Here is a 22,322-nt window from a genome sequence, read left to right as displayed (position 1 = left end):
ATAGTGATATATCTTATGTGTTAAAGGACTCTATGCAGGACCCCACACCCTTTGATCACACACTGTTTATTTTCCATTTACACCATTACTCTCCGGGCTACAGCAAAGGAGCAGTAAGATAGTTATATAACAAACTAGAAATAAATAAGTCTTATTTGGAATGTAAGTTGTTTAATTCCTCAATTCAACTTTTTCTTTCTGTGTGATAACTGTATCTTCATTTATAATAAGAAAAACTTATAAATTATACTTTTCTACCTGAAAGAAGATTGAAATGAAGGAGTAATATGAAAGATGTAATTATAATGTGCCAAAATAGGATCATTGCAAGTTGTTCTTTTTAAGAATTTATTTTGGATGACATTTAAATTAAACTGCATTTTAATTCAAATACAAAGAAGGAAACCCACATCACTAACTAACTTTGCCAATCAACCTGTCAATACACTAATTATCAAAAACTTAACAAGACAGAGTTGCCCCCCTTACAATTCTTATACTCTAGCCCCAGACACAAAGGCAATTACTTTGTTCAAGTTGTCAACTTTGTGAGTTAAGTTTAAAAGTGCACTCGCCAACAGTGCTAACAAGTCCTATCCATGAAAAGATTTTGGTAGCTACAGAAATGGCACTCCTTAACTATAGCAGAAACAAATCCACTAAGGGAACAACACTGTTTGCCCCTAAACCAGCCCTGTGCACAATCATAAACAATGAAATAACCATGTCAAACTAATCATAATTGCTGTCATTTACTGGGCATCTATCAATTTTAGATTTTTAAATGATACCTTTGATTTTCAAACTCTGAGAGATAGATATTAGGGCCAATTTAATAAGAAAGTGAGACTCAGCTAAGTCAAGCAACTCAACCAAGGCTGCATACTAGGAACTGCACAGTTTAGCCAGCTTTTATTTATTTTTTTTTAACCTGTGCTCTTGTTTTTTCATCTTATACCAAAACCGGAAGAAAAAAAATGCTATCCTTTAAGCAAGACTCCTGAAATCTGACTGCCCCAAAGTCAAGTGCCTCAAGGGCAAGTTTACATACATAAGTTCACTCCAGGAATTAGTTTTCAGCACAAAAATTTGTTTTTAAGGGATTCTGACCAGAACAATTTATTCTCTTTTCATAAACTTGGTGAAGCAGGAAGAGCTGCTAGATGATCTTAGGTCTTTTATGCTAAATATTTTGCATCATGGTTAAAATATTGTAACTTTTTTCTTTCTTTAATAACAAAATTTAATGGGAGATGTATGAAAAATAGAATAGCATTTACAGCATACAAGTGGAAAAACAATAACAGTACTGTTTTTTATTTTAATTCTAGTATAGTTAACTTATAATGCTATATTAGTTTCAGTTGTACAATTTAGTGATTCAGCAATTGTATATATTGCTCAGTGATCATCTTGATAAGTGTACTAATGCCAGTACCATGTTTAAAAAATACATTATTCAGTGTTTTTTTAATATATATGAATTGCAGATTTATATACAATCAATGTAGGCATGCAATGTAGACCTGTTACAATTCTCTATTATATTTATGTATCATGTCGTTTGATAATGGTCCGTCTCATCTAAGTTGCAAATATATGGTTATAAAGTCACTTGACATCTATATTATTTTTTAAATGACTATAGGGCATATAGTGGCATTCTCCCTTTCATTCCTGACATTGATAATTTGTGCCTTCTTTCTCTTAATTAATGAAAAAATCTTCAAAACTTACACACATAGTCATCATTTTAGGCCCTTTATTTTGTACAGATCCAAATTTCTGTTTTTTCCATTTAATCTGAAAAAAATTCCTTTAATATTTCTTTTTTTCCTTTAATATTTCTTTTACCTCAGGACTTATAAAAAATTATCTCTGCTTTTATTTTATTGTTTCTGAAAATTTCTGTATTTCTTCATCTCCAAAATATCTTTTCACTTGCTGTAGACATCTAGGTTGGCAGTTTTGCTGGTCTTAGCACATTTAACACTTTTGTCAAAGGGTCTTCTGACTTTCATAATTTCTGATAAGAAGTCTGTAATAGTTCTTTTTATATTCATCTACATGTAATGTGTCTTTATTGGTTTCCTGTTTTTAATTTTATTTCCCGCACTTACTTTCACAATTTGGTTATGATGCTTTGGGCTTGATTTTCTTTGTGTTTATCCTTCTGTATTTAATTGAACTCCCTGGTTCCACAAATTCATTGTTTTCAAATCAAATTTATAAAATTGTATCCATTTATCCTCAAATAATTTTCTGCTTCCATCTTTCTTCCTTCTCTTTCTTGGATTTCTAATATACATGTATTGGGTCACATAACATTATTGTCACATCCCTAGTACATCCCCTGAGTACATCCCTAGTGGTCCGTAAATTGTTTAATAAACATTTTTTTTATTAATAAACATTTTTTAAGATGGTTTTAGATTTACTGTAAAGATGTGAAAATAGTAGAGCAAGTTCACCTATAAGAAAACCCCACACTCAATTTTTTCTCTTGTTAATATCTTACACTATTATGGTGTATATATCACAACGAATGAGCCAGTACTGATACATTATTACTGACTAAAGTCAATACTTTATTCAGTATTCCTTAGGTTTTACTTGAGGTCCTTTTTCCTGCTCCATGATCCTATGCAGGAAACCATATTACATTTAGTCATTGTGTCTCCTCAGGCTTCTCCTAGCTGTTTCTCAGACTTTCCTTGTTTTTGATGCCCTTGACAGCTGTGATAAGTACTGGTGAGGTATTTAGCAGAATGTCCCCTCATTTGGGATTTTTTTCTGATGATTTTTTATTATTAGACTGAGGCTATAAGTTTTAGGGAAGAATATCACAAAGATGAACTGTTTTTCTCATCACATCATATCAGGGCTACATGATAGCACATGACACATCACTAATGACATTAGCATTAATCACCTAGCCACAGTAGTGTAGGCCTGATTTCTCCACAGTAAGGCTTCAAAGCAAATGATTTAGTGCAGCCAATACTCAAAGGAGAAGGGAATTAAGTTTCACCTTTGGAGTAGGGAGTATCAACATGAATTATCTGGAATTCTTCTGTATAGGAGACTTGTCTCCTTTCTTCCACTTATGTATTTATCCAATAATTTATATTGCTATGGACTCCCAGACATTTATTTTATAGTTTGCATTATAAGTCAATACTATTTATTAATTTTATTTTTCATATTGTTCCAGCTTTGGTCATTAGGGGCTCTTTCTGTTGGTTTCTGTGTCCTTTTTACATGCCCCTATCCTTTTGCTTTTGAGATTTATTTTTTCTGCCAATACAAGATGCTCTAGGCTCATGTTGTTTATTTCCTACCTTAGCCCTTGAATCAGTCATTTCTTCAAGGAGCCCTGGTTTCTTTGATTGGAGAATGATATTAGAAGCCAAGATCTGAGTCCTAGGTGTGTTGGTTGCTGCTTGGTTGTCATCAAGTCTAGGCCCTCTCAGCTGATACAGTGAGAAAGTATATGATATGCATGTATACTCAATTGTGTATATATCCATATCTACAAATATATATATATATATATATATATATATATATATATATATATAGTAGAGCAAGTTCACATATAAGAAAATATATATGGATGGATATATATATATCCATCAATATCTACCTTAAGCTAACCCTGCATTTATACTGTCTTCCACTCTAATCCAGTACCATATGTATCATTCTAGCCTTTTGCCTTGCTTGTGTACAAGCTCCCATTCCAATAGTGAGAAACTGATTTCCCCCAATTCATCATCTATTTGCTTAGTTGTTCCATTCAAGTATAGATGTCAAGGGGTTTCAGAATTGTTAGTCTGTACCCCAGTGGGTAACAATGTTATCCAACGGAGTGCACTGTTTATATAAAACTCTTTTTGCCTTTAGTCTTATAGACTCCATTCATATCCACCTCTCCCACCACCTTCCTTTTTTTTTTAAAGATTTATTTATTTATTTATGATAGAGAGAGAGAGAGAGAGAAAGAGAGAGAGAGGCAGAGAGACACAGGAGGAAGGAGAAGCAGGCTCCATGCTGGGAGCCCGACACGGGACTCGATCCCAGGACTCCAGGATCGTGCCCTGGGCCAAAGGCAGGCACTAAACCGCTGAGCCACCCAGGGATCCCCTCCCACCACCTTCCTTAGTGAAGTTATTTAATTTGTTCATAATGCAGTGAAATTCTGTTGTTACAATCTGAATTTTCTATTTTCATGTTGGTTTAGATAGTTTATTTTTTTCTTTTGCAAGTGTCCAATGTTCTGGAAATTTCATTCACTCAGTTTCTAATTTCAGATAGTATATGTTTTAGCTCAAAACTCTTATGTTCTGTTTTCTATTTATCTTCTCGTTATGCTCTGTTTTTTCTTTAAAATGTAAAACATAGTTACATTATTTTAAACAACTGTTTTAAAGCCCTTGTCAACTAATTCCATTATATCTGGTTTTCTTCCTGTTATAGCTCACAATTTACTGTTCAGGTTGTTTCGCTAGGCAGTTAAATAAAGATTTTTGGATTTTGATTTAAAATGACTTTTAATTAGATTTTTTAAATCTTGATTTTAAGGTTTGATGTTAAGCTTGCTAGACTTTACTCTTGGACAAATTTAGCTTTCTGGTGTCTACTTGTTTCTTGAAGTGTTAAGTGAGGTCTTTCTACTTTCACTAACAGGATTTTGAAGATTTCTTCAATCCTAGGTGTAAAAAATCAAAAAGAAAGAAGAAAAAGAAAGAAAGAAAGAAAGAAAGAAAGAAAGAAAGAAAGAAAGAAAGAAAAAGAAAGAAAGAAAGAAAGAAAGAAAGAAAGAAAGAAAGAAAGAAAGAAAGAAAGAAAGAAAGAAGAAAGAAAAGAACCCAATCTTTAACATCTGGGAATTGGCCTGACACAGCTAGGCCTCAGAGGTATTAGAAGCTAGCCTGGCACTCACAATTAAGCCATATTATTCTCTTATGGGACATAAATGATTTCATATAACACCAATTTCAGATAATGATTGAGAGAAATAAGGCCATTTTATAATATTGTCTAAGCACACACAAAAATAAGATCTCTGTGTAACCCACAAAATACGAATACTCCCCCTCCCTGCTAATATGAGTAACTGCTACTTATTTTTCCAATTACAGTTTTATAATTGTTCTACTCTGCATTCCTTCTACATAAGATTTATTTTGATATCCAATCATAGAATTGTCTCTATCTTCTGGTAGCATTCAATATAGAGCAAAGCCCTACTTCCTTAGACCTTCTTCCAAATAACCCAGCCAAAGCCCAAATCCTATAATATGTTCCTTCTAACAGCCTCTTCCTGAGGTGCCCTGGTGCTCACTCCCCCTCACAGCAATGAGTAATAAACCCAACTTCTTCATCTACAAGTATGCTCCTGAAGGGCAGTGACAATGAGTCCTGGGAATTTTCAACTGATAACTCACAAGCAGTCATTCTTTCTCTGGTCTCATGGAACTCATCTTACATGTCTGTTGATTAAGTAGTCAGCCAAAGATTCCAAAGGCCCTCATGAAGATTTCTGGAGCTCCTTTTCTGCATAGTTCCCTCCTCTCTATTATTGTACTATGCAAATTACAATTATTTCAACCTGCCTGAACTCCAGTTTCTACTCTTCAATTTAGTAAAATAACAGTGGTTTACTTGAGTTTCTCTTTCTTGTGCCACAGTTCCAAATATCCCTCCTGGGAGGGAGCTGGAGTGATTGGAGAGCTCACTTCATTTGCTTCCTTCTCTTAGAGATCAGATTACAATGCTACAGTGCCCATTGTTCTGATTTCTTTTTTTTTTTTAATATTTTATTTATTTATTCATGAGAGGCACAGAGAGAGAGAGAGAGAGAGAGAGAGAGAGAGAGAGAGAGAGAGGCAGAGACACAGGCAGAGGGAAAAGCAGGCTCCATGCAGGAAGCCTGACATAGGACTCGATCCTGGGTCTCCAGGATCACGCCTTGGGCTGAAGGCAGCACTAAACCCCTGGGCCACCGGGGCTGCCCCCCTGATTTCTGATACGAGATTGTTTCAAATGTATGTTTTCTAGTTTTCTAGTTGTTTGCATAGATATGGAAAGTTCTGGATTGGTTATTCCTTCATGGGCAGAAGTAGAAGTTCTGTAATCACTTTTTAAAATCAAATTATACCATATATATTTCTCTGCCATTTGCTATCCTTACATCAAACCGTTGAAAATATCTCTAAGTTATATTATAAATAAAACTCTATTTCAATTAATTTTGGTTAATATCTTATAGGATATAGTCAGAATTATGCATATAATCAATGCACTTGTATTTTCTTCCTTTTTAAATTGAACTATAATTAACATGCAACATTATATTAGTTTCAGGTATATGACATAGTGATTCAACAATTCCATACTTTACTCAGTTCAGTGCAGTGAGATGGGTGAAATAGATAAAGGGGATCAAAAGGTACAAACTTCCAATTATAAAATAACTAAGTTATAGAGATTAAAAGTACAGCATGGGGAATAGAGTCAACAATATTTCAATCCGCTTTTTAGATTTTTAAAATTTCTTTGAGAGAAAGCGTGCGCACAAGAAGGGAGTGGCACACAGAGGGAGAAGGAGAGAGAGAAGCAGGTTCCCCACTGAGCAGGAAGCCTGGATATGGGGCACAATCCCAAGACCCTGAGATCATGACCTGAGCTGAAGGCAGACACTTAACTGACTGAGCCACCCAGGTGCCCCTTCTATGCACTTTTAATAAACATCTGTTTCTAGTGTGTATGTCTGTGTATATGATACCTTTTTTTGCCTCTACCCATTAAATTGCATTATTTTTATTCTAATATCCATATGCCCAACAAACTTTTATTGAGATGCTACTATGTGCCAGGCTATATGTATTACAATAATCATGGTTCCTACTGCCAAAACAGTGAAAGGAAAAAAAATATCAATGTCATTGTCTATATGATAAATGGCATTTTACTTTTTTCAGAGCTGACTTTCTGTAACGTCTATCAGACATGTAGTTTATGTGTTCTAGTAGACCCACTTTAAATTTCTCCAAAATATCCTTTTTATCTCTCTCATAAATGCATTTTGAAACAGTAAGTTCATGCATAAGTTGTGATTTTTATGAGCCTAATTTCAAATGACCTTTTGGGGACAGTCTGTAATTGGGAGATTAAAATCTAGTTGTTCCTACATTTCATTTTCTTATACCCTATTTAGGGTATTGATGGGAGCAATGGGATGTAGGAAGTTTTGAGAAGCAGGTAGTATGTGCTTAAAAAACAAATGAGGAAAAACAAAAGCAAAAAACCCTGAAACTTTTGACTGAAGAAACATAATCACAGATTTTCACACTAGTCAAAAGCTTTGCACTTTGGGATGAGAATAGCATAAAAGGAACCAGAAATTACAGCTATTTCTCTCCTCTTGGTAATTTCTTCTGTGTGCTACCTAAGTCAGGGAAAGGGCAGGTTTAGAAAAAGGAAAACTAGCACCTTTGATTAGTAGGAAACAGATAGTTCTTTCTCACCAGAAAATGAAGAACAAAGGCAAAGTTGTTTAATGTGAAACTGGCTTTAAAACCTAAGCCACAATCATAATTCACTGTTTATTGTATATAAAATGCTATTCTTTAGGACTTCTAATGTTAATCACAACAGTTTATGTTTATCGTCATAATGAATAATTAGGGGCTTTTTGAAAATAGCTTAAAAGAATATTTTAATAAAACTGTATTAATGTCCTCTTCAGGTAATTATTTGCCACCTAATTTCCTTTCTAGTATACAAAATCCTATATAGAAGTGAAGACACATTTGGAAAACTGAACAGGGTCGGCAAGTAAAGAAGAATCCCATGAAATAAATCCTTGTCTTAGGCAACTTGAAATACTAAGTCACCAAAACAAGACTGTCATTTTAAAGCATTTACTATATTCCAGGCTGACCATAGCTTTATGCAATATCCTTCATCACCCAGCTTTACTGAGATATAATTCCCATGTAACACTGTGTAAGCTTAAGATGTGCAACATTCTGACTTGATACACATATATTCCAAAACAATTATCACCATAGTGAAATAAGTCAATTGGAGAAAGACAATCATCATATGGTTTCACTTATACATGAAATATAAGAAATAGTGAAAGGGATTATAAGGAAAAGGAGGGGAACTGGGGTGGAAAAATTAGAAAAGGAGACAAACCATGAGAGACTTCTAATTCTGGGAAACAAACAAAGGGTTGTGGGAGGGGAGGTGGGTGGGGGGATGGGGTAACTGGGTGATGGGCACTGAGGAGGGCACTTGATGGGATGAGCACTGGGGGTTATACTAAATGTTGGCAAATTGAATTTAATTTTTTAAAATGTAAAAAAAAATTATCAACATAGTGTTGGCTAACATGTTCACTGTGTCACATGATTACAGTTTCTTTTTTTGTGTTGAGAAGATTTAAGCAACTCTCAGCAACTTTCAAGTATATAATACAGTATTATTAATTATAATCACCATGCTGTATATTAGATCCTCAGAACTTAATCATCTTATAATTGGAAGTTTGTACTCTTTGACCAACATCTACCCATGTCCCCCTGCCCCAACTCCTGGTAAGCACCACTCTACTTTCTGTTTCTGTTTCTGTTTCTGTTTCTGTGACTCTCACTCTACTCTCTGTTTCTGTGAGTCTGGCTTTTTTTTTTAGATTCCACATATAAGTGAGATCATATAGTATTTGTCCTTTTTATGACTAATTTCAAGGTTCATTCATATTGTCACAAATGACAGGATTTTCTTCTTTCTCGTGGCTGAAGAATATTCCATTATATATTATATATCATAATACACACAATCATTTATCAATTTATCTGTTGACAGATACTTAGGTTGTTTTTTTGCTATAAGCACTATGCTTTTTAATCCTCAAACAAACTCTATGAATTGGGCAGTCTTACTATTTTCTGTTTCACAATGAGGTTACTGAGGCCTAGAGAAGTTAAGTAGCTTGTGTAAAGTCACACAGCTAATGAAAGGTAAAGCTAGTTTTCAAACCCATGTCTATGTTAATATTTCATTGTACTTCTTTCCTCTCATGTTCTATTGCCTCTATATGGGGTCTATGTAAAGTCTTTAGTCTCATTAAAGAGAATAATTGTTTCCTATGGCTAGCTTCTATAGAATATTCTCAGAAGAAACATCTTCACATAATGTGTATGACTTCTAATCCCCTGGTCATATGGCCAGGGGTTGACACCATGACTTTGGAGGTCCATTTCCCTAATTATATTGTTCTCTTCGGAGGTTAATGTGGTGAGATGAAGCAAGGCATGGTTTAGGAGCTTGAAAATTCTCCTTAATGTCAGCTCTGCCTCTAATTGCCCTGGTGCTCTTGGTTGATATTTGACCTTACTCTATCCAGGGGCAGGAAAGAAGGTTCCTACTAAACAAAGATCAATTATGAGACCTTCTCCAATATCCCATCATCTTAATGGGTTTCAATTTCCTCCATTCTAAAGGAAAGGGAACATGTTTTAATATATTTTCTTTAAGTCGTTTCAAATGTTATGTAAGCTCAAGAGATACTAAGACAAACATGGCACTCTTCCTTTTCACAGTCCACTAGAATAAACATACACCACAACAAATAATTAAAATTGATATGCCATGGTCTATTAAAGACAACGTTTTAGAATTCACAAGAGAGAATTTTGTGAGGAAAAAAAATCAGAGACAGCTTCAGATAAAAGGTGATATTTGATCCAGATCTTAAAGATAATGAAAACAACAGTTGCTGAGTATTTTGTGTCAAACACTCTTGTAAATGCTTTCTATGCATTTTTTTCTTTAACTCTTCCAGTGAAATTATAAGCCAATTATTATGACTGTTATTTTACAGACTCAAAATCACACAGTTACTAAAGGGCAAAATCATGATTCAACCCTATGAATCCTCATTTATTAATGAATAAGTATTGTTTCAAGAGCTGTTCTAGATTGGCAGTTCTCAACCAGGACTGGCTTTGTTCCATAGGAGATGTTTGGCAAAGTCTTGGGGCATGTTGGGTTATTTCAAGAGGGGGTGTGCTATAGGCATCTAGTGGGTAAAGGCCAGGAATACTCTAAATATCCTACAATGCACAGAACAGCTCTCCACAATGAACAATTATTTGGCTCAAAATGTCAATAGTTCATTAACAAACCTGTTGACATTGAAAAAGCCCTGTTTCAAATGTTTAGGGTACAGCAGCAGGGAAACAATGGCTCTGGGATCAATCATCTTACACTCTTTTGGATACAGAGAGAAAATAAACAAAATTAGTAAAACCATATACAATAGAATCCCATGTTGTGACAAGTAGTATGAAGAAAAATAAAGCAGAGAATGAAAACGTGCAAAAGATACTCTAATTTAAAAAGAGTAGTCAGAAAATACCTCTTTGTGGAAGTAGTACTTGAGCAGAATGAAATGAAGGAAAAAGCCATGTGAATATCTAGAAAATTGAAAGTGCAAAGACCCTGAGGCAAGAGGTATATTCTAGTAATAGAATGTTCTAAGAATGTTCAAGGTGGCCAGTGTGTGTCTACAAAAGGGATGAACAGTGCAGAGAATTCTGGGAGACTACGACAAGGAGTCAGTGGGAGGCCAGATCATGTAAGACTTTATAATTTATGGTAAGTATATTAGATTTTGTTTTATGTGTGATAGAAGGCCACTGGGGGATTTTAGCAGGGAAATAACATAATGAGATTCACATTTTAAGAATAACACTGTAGCTTATGTAGGGGGAAAAAACCATTTGAGATACTTCTCTTTCCATTAGTATGTCTGGCTGAGAAGACCAACATCCTGCTAAAATTAAGTAAAAGTGCTGAATTAAAAATAATCTTCTTAAAAACACTGAAAGACTGAAGTCATCAAGTCAAAATATAAATGAAGACAAGATTTCCAATAGCAATGAAACTACTTTTGTTGCCAAACCTGTAGGAACTGAACTTCCTTTGTGTGATCTCAGGGGCTGTGGGGAACAGAAAGCAATGCCTAGGATCATCACAAAAACGGACAATCTAATAAGAGCCCCTATTTTCATAGATCTTAGAATCCATACACTTACAACTTCAGTGTAAATGTGAACTACAAGTAAACCTGACTTTGTTTCACATTAATCTCTAATGAAGAGCAAGGAAAATTGCCTTATAAATGCTAATAGACGCTTGTTGGGGGAGACACATAGATTTTTCAACTAAAATCTGGCCCAAATAAATATTAGGAACCCAAATTCATATTGCCCGAATATCTTCCAAAAAAACTTAGGCCACAAAATTAGTTTAAAGTAATCCTCAATGGGTAGTAGCCCCAGACACTTGACACAAGAAAAAAAGAAAAATTCTCTTTGGAGAAAGTCATATGCATTTGAATCTCAAAGAATACGAAACAATAATTTTCTGAGGAAAATGAAAGGCTCACCATAAAAAAAAAATCATTTAATAACTAGAGTATGTCAGTTGAAAGAATTTAAGTGTAGCTAGTATTCTATGGTCCCTATATTGTCAAGAGGAAGAGAAATGTGTCTTTGGAGTATATACCTACTAGTGCAATTGCTAAGTCTTAATGTAGCTCTATTTTTAACTTTTTGAGGAACCTCCATACTGTTTTTCCAGAGTGGCTGTACCAGCTTGCATTCCCACCAACAATGTAAGAGGGCTCCCCTTTCTCTGTATCCTTGCCAACATTTGTTGTTTCCTGAGTTGTTAATTTTAGTCATTCTTTTTTTTAATTAATTAATTTTTTTTAATTTTAGTCATTCTGACTGGTGTTAAGGTGGTATTCTCATTGTGGTTCTGAAACTAATAATATACTACATGTTAATTGAATTTAAATTTCAAAAAAGAGGAAGAGAAGTGTATTGAAAAGTGAAGTATGCATGTTATAATTTATAGGGTAATCACTAAAAATAGAATTGTGTACCCGGAATTTAGTAGCATGAAAAAAAATGCAAATATAAAAAATATTTGATTCAAGAGAAATCATGAAGGAAGGAAAGAATAATAAAATAGCTCAGACAAGTAAAAGAAGAAAATTATATGTTAAGATATAAATGCAAATATACCAGTAATTACCAATTAATATATACCAATATACCAATTAATTTAAATTGAACTAAATTATCCAGCTATAAGACCAGTATTTTCTGGCAGGATTAAAAATTCCAAGAACAACAACAAAAATTCCAAGTACATGCTCTTAACAAGAAACATCTAAAATATAAATTCTGAAAGCAAAGGATGAAAAACTTTTAGCAAATTCTAGTCAAAAGAAAAAGAATTAGAGCTATTTCTATAAAACAAAATAGATTATAAGGCAAAAGACACTGCTTAAGTGATAAAGTATCTCTAAATGTAAGCGCCATTAGGGCGGGGATTTTTTTCTATTTGGTCACTGCACCTACTATACAGTGCCTGGTGCACAGTAAATGCTCAATAAATAATAAGTAGATGTTAAATAAATGAATGGATAAACTTTCTAATGAGAAAAGATTCACTTCATCAGGAAGATATGGCAGTTTTAAAATTTGTATTTATCTAATAACATACCTACCAAATATGTAAAGCAAAATTTGACACAATTATAAGAAGGAAAAGGTAAGTTTATGATTAGAGAGAGGGATTTTAATATACCCTCTAAGTGATCAATAGAAAAATTAGCCAAGAATATCAGTAAGATAGCTCATTCTTGATGATAGACTATAAATGAGCAATGATACAAACAGGGAGAAGAGTTAAGATGCTTTACAAAAGTCGAGTTGAAAGGTGGTACTGTTCTGGACTTGGATAGAGCAGAGAAAGTAAGAAATGCTGAAATTCTGGATATATCCTGAAAGTGGAGAAAACGGGTTTTGCTTATGGATTGTATGGATATCTGAGGGAAATAAGGAGTTAAGCATAACTTCAGGAGTTTTTACCTGAGCAACCAGGTGAATGGTGTTTCTTTTATTGAAATGAGCTAACTGGGGAATTAGTGGGTTTGTACAAAAGATGATTGTGGAGGTAGCTCAAGAGATCAGTTTTGGACATATTAAAATGGAGATGCCAATTAGGTGTCCCAGTTGGAGCTATAAGGCAGTAAACTGGAAATAAAAACCTGGAATCCATGGAAGAAGTTGAGAATCAAATATAAACATGGGGATCAACAGCCAGATGGCAGTTGAAGCCATAAGACTGGATGAGATTATCTAAGTGAGAGAAGATACAGAGCCAAGAACTGAGTCGTGGTGCACTTTTATTGGCTGGAAGAATGGGGGTGGAGATAGCAAATGAGACAGGAAGGGAAAGTCACAAAGGTAGGAAGAAAACAAGTATTGTGTCATATTCTGGTAGTCAAGTGAAAAAAAGAATTCTTCAAAAAGTGACCAGCTATGTCAAATGCTGCTCAGAAGTGGAATAAGATGAGTACTGAGACTTGATCATCAAATTAAGCAGGATGGAGGTCACTGGCAGCTTTGACAAGTGTGGTTTCAGTGCAGTAGTGAAGATAACATCCTGACTGAATCACTTTAGTTTCAAGAGGTAACAGGAGATATCAGAGAGGGAGACAGAACATGAGAGACTCCTAACTCTGGGAAACGAACAAGGGGTGGTGGAAAGGGAGGTGGGCAGGGGGTGGGGGTGACTGGGTGCCGGGCACTGAGGGGGGCACTTGATGGGATGAGCACTGGGTGTTATGCTATATGTTGGCAAATTGAAATCCAATTTAAAAAAAAGAGGTGACGGGAGGAGAGCAAGTGGAGATGGTAAGCATAGATTTTTTTCAGGCTTTAGTTTCAAACGGAAGCAAAGGAGGCAGAGAAAAGGCATGATAAAGTCAAAATATGTTTTTCTGTCTTAAAATGGAAAGAATGACAGTATATTTGTATAGTAATTAGAATGGTGAAATCAAAAGAAAAAATAATTATGAAAGGAAGAGAGAAGATAGCTGCATGAGAAAAGTCTTTGAGCAGAAGATACCGGGTGTCATCTAATGGCTTTGATAGACTCAAAGATAGATTGGTTAGATATTTTGACTCTACCACTCAGTACAGGAGCACAGCAGTAGCTGCCTTTTAAATGGTTTATAAGTCTCTTTTGCAGATGGCATAACCTTGAGATTGGAATCTGCGTGGAGAGCCACAGTCACTACACCAATCAACTTTGAGTTAGACGGTCGTACTAATTGAAGATAATGTCCATAATAACTCTTGCTGTGACATTTGATATCTTTCAAATCTGCAGTGTTTCCCACTAGAGGTCCCTTGCAATTCTAAAATAATCTGACAAACTCCATTTCATCAATCTTCTAATCTGTGATCAATCCAAATGAAAGTATGTGCTCTTCCATAAACTTGGCTCCTCTCACTTCTGATTTTTTTTCCCATTATTCCTCCTGCCTTGAATCCTTTGCCCCCTCCCACCTTCTCCCCTTTTTAATTGCCACTGATCCCTATAAAGATAGCATGAATATTCCTGAAAGCCTTCCTTAATGTCTCTAGTCTGTCTTCCCTGAATCCAAATGGCACTTCATCGTAAATGTTCCTTGTATCTATATATGACCTCTACTCAACTGTTAACTCTTTGCTAAAAGGATCTGAGTCTGACAAAGCCAAAGGATTACTCAGTATATAGAAACAAGCAATTTATACTCCTTGAAGAGCTCTAAGTACTCAGCAAGTTTCTAGTCCCCTCCATTGTTAGGGGATATAGATGGGCTATGGGGAATATGGATGGACCAGTACAGATAGTAAGGCTTGAAGCATGAATGGAAAGGAATAAGTTGTGTTAACGAAGCTCCTCAAGAGACCCTTTTCTTTCTTGTGTATGCAGCTTAGCTTAGTTCTTTATGTGAAAGTATGGGTACTAGAGTAGAACTTTCCTTGACATAGGTCAACACAAATATATAGAGTATGATCAATAGGATTCTACAGAGTAATAAACCAAGGCACCAAGTGGCAACAGGTCATCTGGTAAGTTATTAATATACCTCAAAGCCCTAATGTGCTCATCTGGGCTGAACAGCTCTTCCTGTGACACATTAGACATTTTAATGCAAAATCAAAGCTAAAATGCCAGCATGACTAATAATTAAAATGTTGAACATTGTAAGGGGAGAAGAGAGAGAAGAGGTGGAATATTTCACATACCAGGTAAGGATCACAGAAGGGTGGTTCCTTGCAGGTTCCAGAAGCTGACTGTGTTAACATATTCACGAAAAAAGGAATAATCAGTCACAGGGGACAGTCACATGCAAACTAAAGTCATCTTGATTAGAGTAAAAACTTCTGTGCCACTTTAGAAATGGAAATTCTAACTGCCAGGTAGAGCCACACGATAGAACCACAGCATGTCTGAACTGGAGATTATTTAATCACCATATTAAATTCCCTCATTTTACAAAGGAAAAAACTGAGACAAGTAAAGGGGATGTGATTTGTGCAAGGTCGCAGAGCTAGTTAGAGGCAGAGCTGAAGGCAAGACTCAAAATTCCTGATTCATAAGCCAGTGAAATGCAACTGTAAGTCAATATCAATTCAACACATATTTATGGAGCAGCTGAGATGGGTCAAACACAGTAAGTCACAAGCAGCAAAATGTGACATCAGGGGCTGACTACAGCACATTGACACTGCCATTTTCCTGATGAAGGACTAGCAGCTGGCTAGCTTTCTGGGTAGCCCAAGAAGCAAAAGTTTCGTCTCCTTTAAGGCATTTAAAAAATCTCTCTTCTCCATACAAGTGCTGACTAATAGAAATACAATGTAAGCTGATATGTAACTTAAAATTTTCCAATAGCCACAATACATTTTAAAAACCACTGAAATTAATTTTAGTAATATATTTGATTTTACCTAATATATCTAAAATAGTATCATTTCAACATATAACTTAAAAAATTTTAATGATATATCACACCTTATCTTATTTGTATTGTTTCCAAAATCCAGCATGTATTTTGTACTTAGAGCAAATCTCCATTTGAACTGACTACATGTCAAATGTGGCTAGTTATGGAACAGCACGGCTCCATATTACGTACTAGAAAAATCAGCCCCTGACACATTTCTGAAAAGTAATTAAAATGCAACTTTAACATATTACATTTAATAATCCAATAAGTTACAAAAAGCAGAAAAACGCCTTTTCAGATGAAGTCCTATGAACTTCAATTAAGTGTCCCACTTCCCTTGGTTATTCTATACCATGCCTGAGCACATCAGGTCACCAGAAAGGTTAAATGAAAAGAAGCAAAAAGAACATTTAAATAAAATGTTATATTAAACCCAATAGGTTTTTAATGATTTCTGGCCTTCATTTATTCCAAGTCTTTATAATTGGGATTAAACATTATTTTCACAGTAGCAAGTCTGAACAGATAACAACAGGAATAGAGACACTTTCTGGTAAGACATTAGGGACTAAACTATCCATTTCAAATTAGTTTTTTCCCCCAATATCACTGTCAAGACTAGTTTTTCATAAAAGGAAGATCATTTTACACGGCAGGAATTGCTAAGCAGGCTAGAGGTTCCAAACCCATTACCTGTTCATCACCTAGCTAATAGATGTTCATCCTCTATAACCTTGGAGAAATTCTACACAAAATTCAAATGCAACATCAACTCATATTTCTGAGCCCAGTGCTGCAAAATATGGCTCAACAATATTACAGAATCTTTCAAATGATAACTTTTTAGAAAATTCAGAATTTATGGTCACAGTAACTATAAATTAATGAAATGCCAAAACAAATTTTGGAGCCCAAGAAAATGTAGCCTAATGTTATATAGTAGCTGACTAGAAGGTAGTTTCTGCAAATCACTACACGTCACCCTCTTAGATGTACAGATTTCCTGTCACTCTATAGCATAGATGTATGGGGAAAATTAGGTACAAACCTTGGGCGTTTCTTAATTTTTTTTCATGGCTCTTGCTTCATGCACTGCCACTTGAAGAAATATCACTTTTCTTTTCCTGAAAAAGTGTAAAACACATTATTTCATTTCCAGGTCTTTGGGGAAAAAAAATCTTACTTTATCTCTAGTTTGTCTTCAATTTCAAAATGTGCTACTCTAATTACTAACAGGATAAACAGTGAAAGTTTATATGCCATATGGCTTAAAATGACTAAAAGATTGTATGTCTAAGGGAAATGCCAGAAATTTAATTTTCATAGAAATTCACTCTCAAATAGAGATGGCTCCATTTTTTAAAACCTGAGTGTTTGGAATTGTTTGGGGGGGTGGAAACCTACCAACATTTTTTTTTTTTGCCCACTGTGTAAATTCTGCAATACTCAGTATATTTATCTGGGGGCATTTGCAAATTGGAGGATATTCTAAAGAATGTGACTAGGATGTTATGTAAAGAGAATTAAATCATGTCATGTAAGAAATGGCTGAGGGAAATGGAGAAAAGACCATGAGAAGATGCCAACTTTAACAAAAATACTAACAGATCTAAAGGGAGAAATATACAACTGTACAGTAATAGTAGGGGACTTTCAACAAAGAATACAGCACAAAGACAGAAAATCAACAGGGAAACAGGGAAATATTGGACTTGGACCATACTTTAAGCCAAATGAAACTAATAATATACAGCATTCCACTGAACAGCAGAAAAATAGACATTTTTCTCAGCAATACATTGAACATTTTCCATTACAGATCATATGAGAGGTCACAAAAGGAATCTTGGCAAATTTAAAAAGATTAAAATCATACTGAAGCTGGGTAAGGACACTACAAGAGAAGAAAATTACAGGCCTATATCCTTTCTGAACATAGACACAAAAATTTTCAACAAGATACTACCAAACAGAATTCAACAACACATTAAAAAGATCATAAACCATGATCAAGTTGGATTTATCCCTAGGGTGCAATGATTGTTCAACATGCCCAAATAAGTCTATGTGATACATCACATAAACAGAATAAAGAATAAAAATTACATGATCACCTCGATAGGTGCAGAAAAATAATTTGACAAAATCCACCACTTTTTAATGATAAAAGTCTCAACAAATTAATTGTAGAAGGACCATAACTCAACATAATAAAGGCTATACATGACCAACCCACATTTAACGTCATACTCAACAGTAAAAAGCTGAAAGTTTTCCTCTAAGATCAGGAACAACAACAACAAAAAAAGATGCCCAAACTCACCACTTCAATACAATATAGTACTGGAAGTCCTACTGAGAGCAATTAGGCAAGAAAAAGAAATAAAAGGCATTCAAATCAGAAAGGAACAAGTTCCATTGCTTCTATTTATAGATGACATGATCTTATATGCTGAAAACCCTAAAGAATCCACCACAAAATTATCAAACTAGTAAATGAATTCAGTGAAATTGCAGGGTTCAAAACCAATTTACAACAATCAGTTGCATTCCTACACACTAACAAGGAGCTACTGAAAAGAGAAATTAAGGAAACAATAATTTATTAAGTGGTTTTGGGAGAAAAATATCTTCTATCAGCCCTGTCAGAGATTCTCAGGTTTGGCAGTTTGTCAACCTGGTGCTAACAACTCCAGTTTGTGTGCTTTCTCCAAATCTTGCAGTCAGACCAGCTTTCTGGCATGTTCCCCTACCATCTGCAAAAGCTTGCACACCCACCCCCCTCAAGGGCATGCACAGAGAGCCAGCCACAGTGTGTATGTGTGTGGGGGAGTGAACGGTGGGGGTACCTGTGGGCCTGTTGGACGATCCACAGGCTAGTCATCCCCAGTGGTTTTGGGGCAGGCTTCCTGATGAATTCTGCAAAGTACTTAGTAGGATCTACATCCCTTTGATGCTCTTGAAGAACCCTGTTGGCGGTTCTTCCAGCCACTCAGCTCTAGTTGTGCAGCAATCTTTATTCTGGACTGGATGAGAAAGAAGTGAGCCTCTCTGGCAGAGTTCTGCACGGCTGGGGCAGCTGGATGTTCACCTACACACTCACTTTCCCATGTGGCAGAAACAGCAGGCTAAGAACTCTCTCTTGGTACCGAGCTGTGCTGCTGTGGGGGAGGAGAGATGCTGGTAAAAGGAAACTAGTCCTTTTATCCTCTTCTGTGTTTCCAATCTCAGGTAGCTTTGTCCCAACAGCGTGCTGGAACTTCTCTGCTGGACTCTTGGACTTCCACAAAGGTACTCTAGTCTGTGAGTGATTCCCAAAATAGGTATTTTTTTTTCAATGGGAAGATAGTAGAAAACTCCTATTCCACCGTTTCCACTCAAGGAAGTGGAAGTTTAATGTCTTGGTAATGGTCCTCCTTGAGCAATAAAAATATTGTCCTTTAAGGTTTGGGACACTGACGTGACCCTTCTCACAATCAGCAAAATAAAAGCCTGGGAGCTCTTTTGCTCAGGGTTCTGTGGATCGAACATTATTCTTCGACCAGAGTCTACGGCATTATTACATGTAAATGATGTAGCTGTTAAGAACCATGTTAAAGGAATCTAACATTCCTCTAGTGAAATTTTGTGACATATTATATCCAAAAAGCAATCACTAAACAGCATCATAGCAGGATAGCTAATTAAATTATAGCTATATATTTAGACACATATATAGAAACAATACAAGAAAAAGGTATACCAGCTTGCTCACAGTTCTTTTCTCCAGAGGTGGAATTTGGTTTATTTTCCTTTTTTGTAGTCTTATGCATTGGCTACATTTAGAGTAATTAATATGTATTATTTTGGTAATCAGAAAAAAATTACGTTATTCTACAAATATAATTAAATAAGAAACATTGAATGCCATAAAATTAATTGCTTGGGGTAGTTCTTAATTAGCCCAGTTTTTTCTACAGTATGCTCGAAAATCCCCACTGGGTCTAATAAGAATGATAAAGTCCTGTGGGGGAGGGGAAGAATTGATTCATTTTCTTTTTTTTTTAAGATTTTATTTATTTATTCATGAGAGACACAGAGAGAGAGGCAGAGACACAGGCAGAGGGAGAAGCAGGCTCCATGCAGAGAACCCGATGCGGGACTCGATCCCGGGTCTCCAGGATCAGGCCCTGGGCTGAAGGCTACGCTAAACCGCTGAGCCACCCGGGCTGCCCCATTTTCTATTTTTAATAATGGTCTCATGGATCGTTTCTAGTTTCTTTTTTTTTAATAATAAATTTATTTTTTATTGGTGTTCAATTTGCCAACATACAGAATAACACCCAGTGCTCATCCCGTCAAGTGCCCACCTCAGTTCTAGTTTCTGATTATAAAACTAACACACATTGGATTTATCCAGGAATATAATTCATAAAGATGAGTTTAAATATATAAAACTAAAAGTCTCATTTTGAACACACAAATAATACAGAACAAAATAATTCAGGACACTTCATTTAAATCCTTAAGATTAAATCTCTTAATTTAAATAAAGAAAATATATTATTTCCATTAAAATATCATCTTCTTGGAAAATGCAACATAGTTCCTACAATGAGAAACATAATAGACTGGTTATCTGGATCTGCTAAATATCTTACTGTGAATTAGATAAGTCAGATTTATCTCTATATCCTCTTCTGGAAATGATCAGAAATGATATAGATAATACATGTATTTCTACAGAGCAGCTCTCTAGAACACATCACGACTTCAAAGTTTATTTTCTGAGCAAGCAATATTTTCCTCAGGTATAAAATGAGGGAGTTGGAATAAATTGATCTACAATGACCCTTAAACAGGTCAATTGTCACCCTACAGACACACCAGCTCCATGAAGGAACCTGTATTTTTTTTTTAAGATTTTATTTATTTATTCAGGAGAGAGACAGAGAGAGAGAGAGAGAGAGAGAGAGGGAGGCAGAGACACAGGCAGAGGGAGGAGCAGGCTCCATGCAGGGTGCCCGATGTGGGACTCGATCCCAGGATTCTGGGACCACCCCCTGAGCCAAAGGCAGACGCTCAACCACTGAGCCACCCAGGCGTCCCAAAAGCACCCCAGTCTTATACAGAGTTTCAAAATACTAACTTAAGAACACATTTGTTCCCATGAAGGAATACCCTTTACCAATCTGACCCAATTTACCAATCTGACCACTTTGAAATGTCCCTGCAATTTTAAAGCATACCAGCCTCACCCACAGAAATACCTCCTGCTCCACAGAGCAGGAGGCAGGAGGCCTGATACAGAGGCCTTATTTGCAAGTAAAGGATGACATTCTGTTTTTCAGAAGTATTTAAACTGCACCATTTACCACTTTCCATAATGTTATCAAAATATACTATGTTTGGTTTGATTTCTGCAAAGCAAAAGTAAAACTGAAATCCTCAAAAATACAGTATAAGTAATTTAAATTGCATTAAAATTCCTTGTTACATCTAAGTGAACATTATCATCATTAATCCTATAATATAATTGTGACACCAATAAAATTAACATCTTTCCATTTAAAATGTTCCCCAGAACAAGAGGCCAATTCTTTGGAGTATATTTTATTAATTATTTTAAAAATTAAATTAGAATTTCTAACACTGCATCTCATAGTCACATTATCATTTAGTGAATTCATTATGATTAATATCACTACTATGACTATCAAGGGAACTAATAAATGACTACTTCTTTAGCATTTTAGCAATGAAAGCTAAAACGTACAGTTTTATCCCTTTTGCATGTGATTTTTCTCCTTAGCTCATTCCAATAAATGAAGTCTTTAATCTACCATTGTTTGACAGGTAATCTAATTTGGGTAATATATTTCTCTTTTTCTTTACCACATAACTCTTACTACCTACCTCATTATTTCTTAAATTATATCATCAAATGTAATCAATTTATTAAAAGAATTAAGTGTTATTATAATGGTAGTTATTGCACTATTGAATGTTTTTCTAATGGTTACGTAAAACGTTTCTTGATTGCTAAACATTAATTTTAGTAGGCATATAAATTCTTTTATTCTAATAATTTCAATGTTTCTATAATGAAGGGCCCCTACCAGCCTAAATCTGAGGATCATAATGGTGACAATAACTTTGCAGCTAGGGGCACCAGGTCTAATTTGCCAGGGCTTTTCAGACTCTTCCTCAATTTCCCCCAGAAACCATTGTACTGTGGAGCCTAAACAGACTCCATGGAGAAGCCATAACATCCAGAAGGACTGACTAGATAAGTCCAGATTAAACAAAGGGTCGATGCAAGTTTAATGGTGTCTCTGGCGAATGTTGGAGTCAGTAGTGGCTTGGTCTCTAGCTATCAGTAAAGCAGGTGCCAGACAGTGCATACTGCAAAATAGCAAAATAGGGCTCAGAAGTCAAGTCCTTAAAAAAAAAAAAAAAAAAAAAAAGA

The 22,322-nt window shown here is 35.3% G+C and overlaps 1 long non-coding RNA gene across 1 annotated transcript; it reads right to left on the bottom strand.

Moving 5' to 3' along the window:
• Positions 1 to 15,169: 15,169 nt before the first annotated feature.
• On the bottom strand, positions 15,170 to 19,521 carry LOC112668581 (uncharacterized). Its single transcript, XR_003141727.3, has 3 exons — positions 18,724 to 19,521; positions 16,923 to 16,998; positions 15,170 to 15,218 (listed from the first exon to the last, which is right to left on the bottom strand). It is a non-coding gene; the product is annotated as an uncharacterized LOC112668581 (long non-coding RNA).
• Positions 19,522 to 22,322: the final 2,801 nt, after the last annotated feature.

Source organism: Canis lupus, chromosome X (assembly GCF_003254725.2).
Source record: "Canis lupus dingo isolate Sandy chromosome X, ASM325472v2, whole genome shotgun sequence".
In the NCBI taxonomy this organism is placed as follows: domain Eukaryota; kingdom Metazoa; phylum Chordata; class Mammalia; order Carnivora; family Canidae; genus Canis; species Canis lupus.
This window is presented reverse-complemented; position numbering and strand designations above follow the sequence as displayed.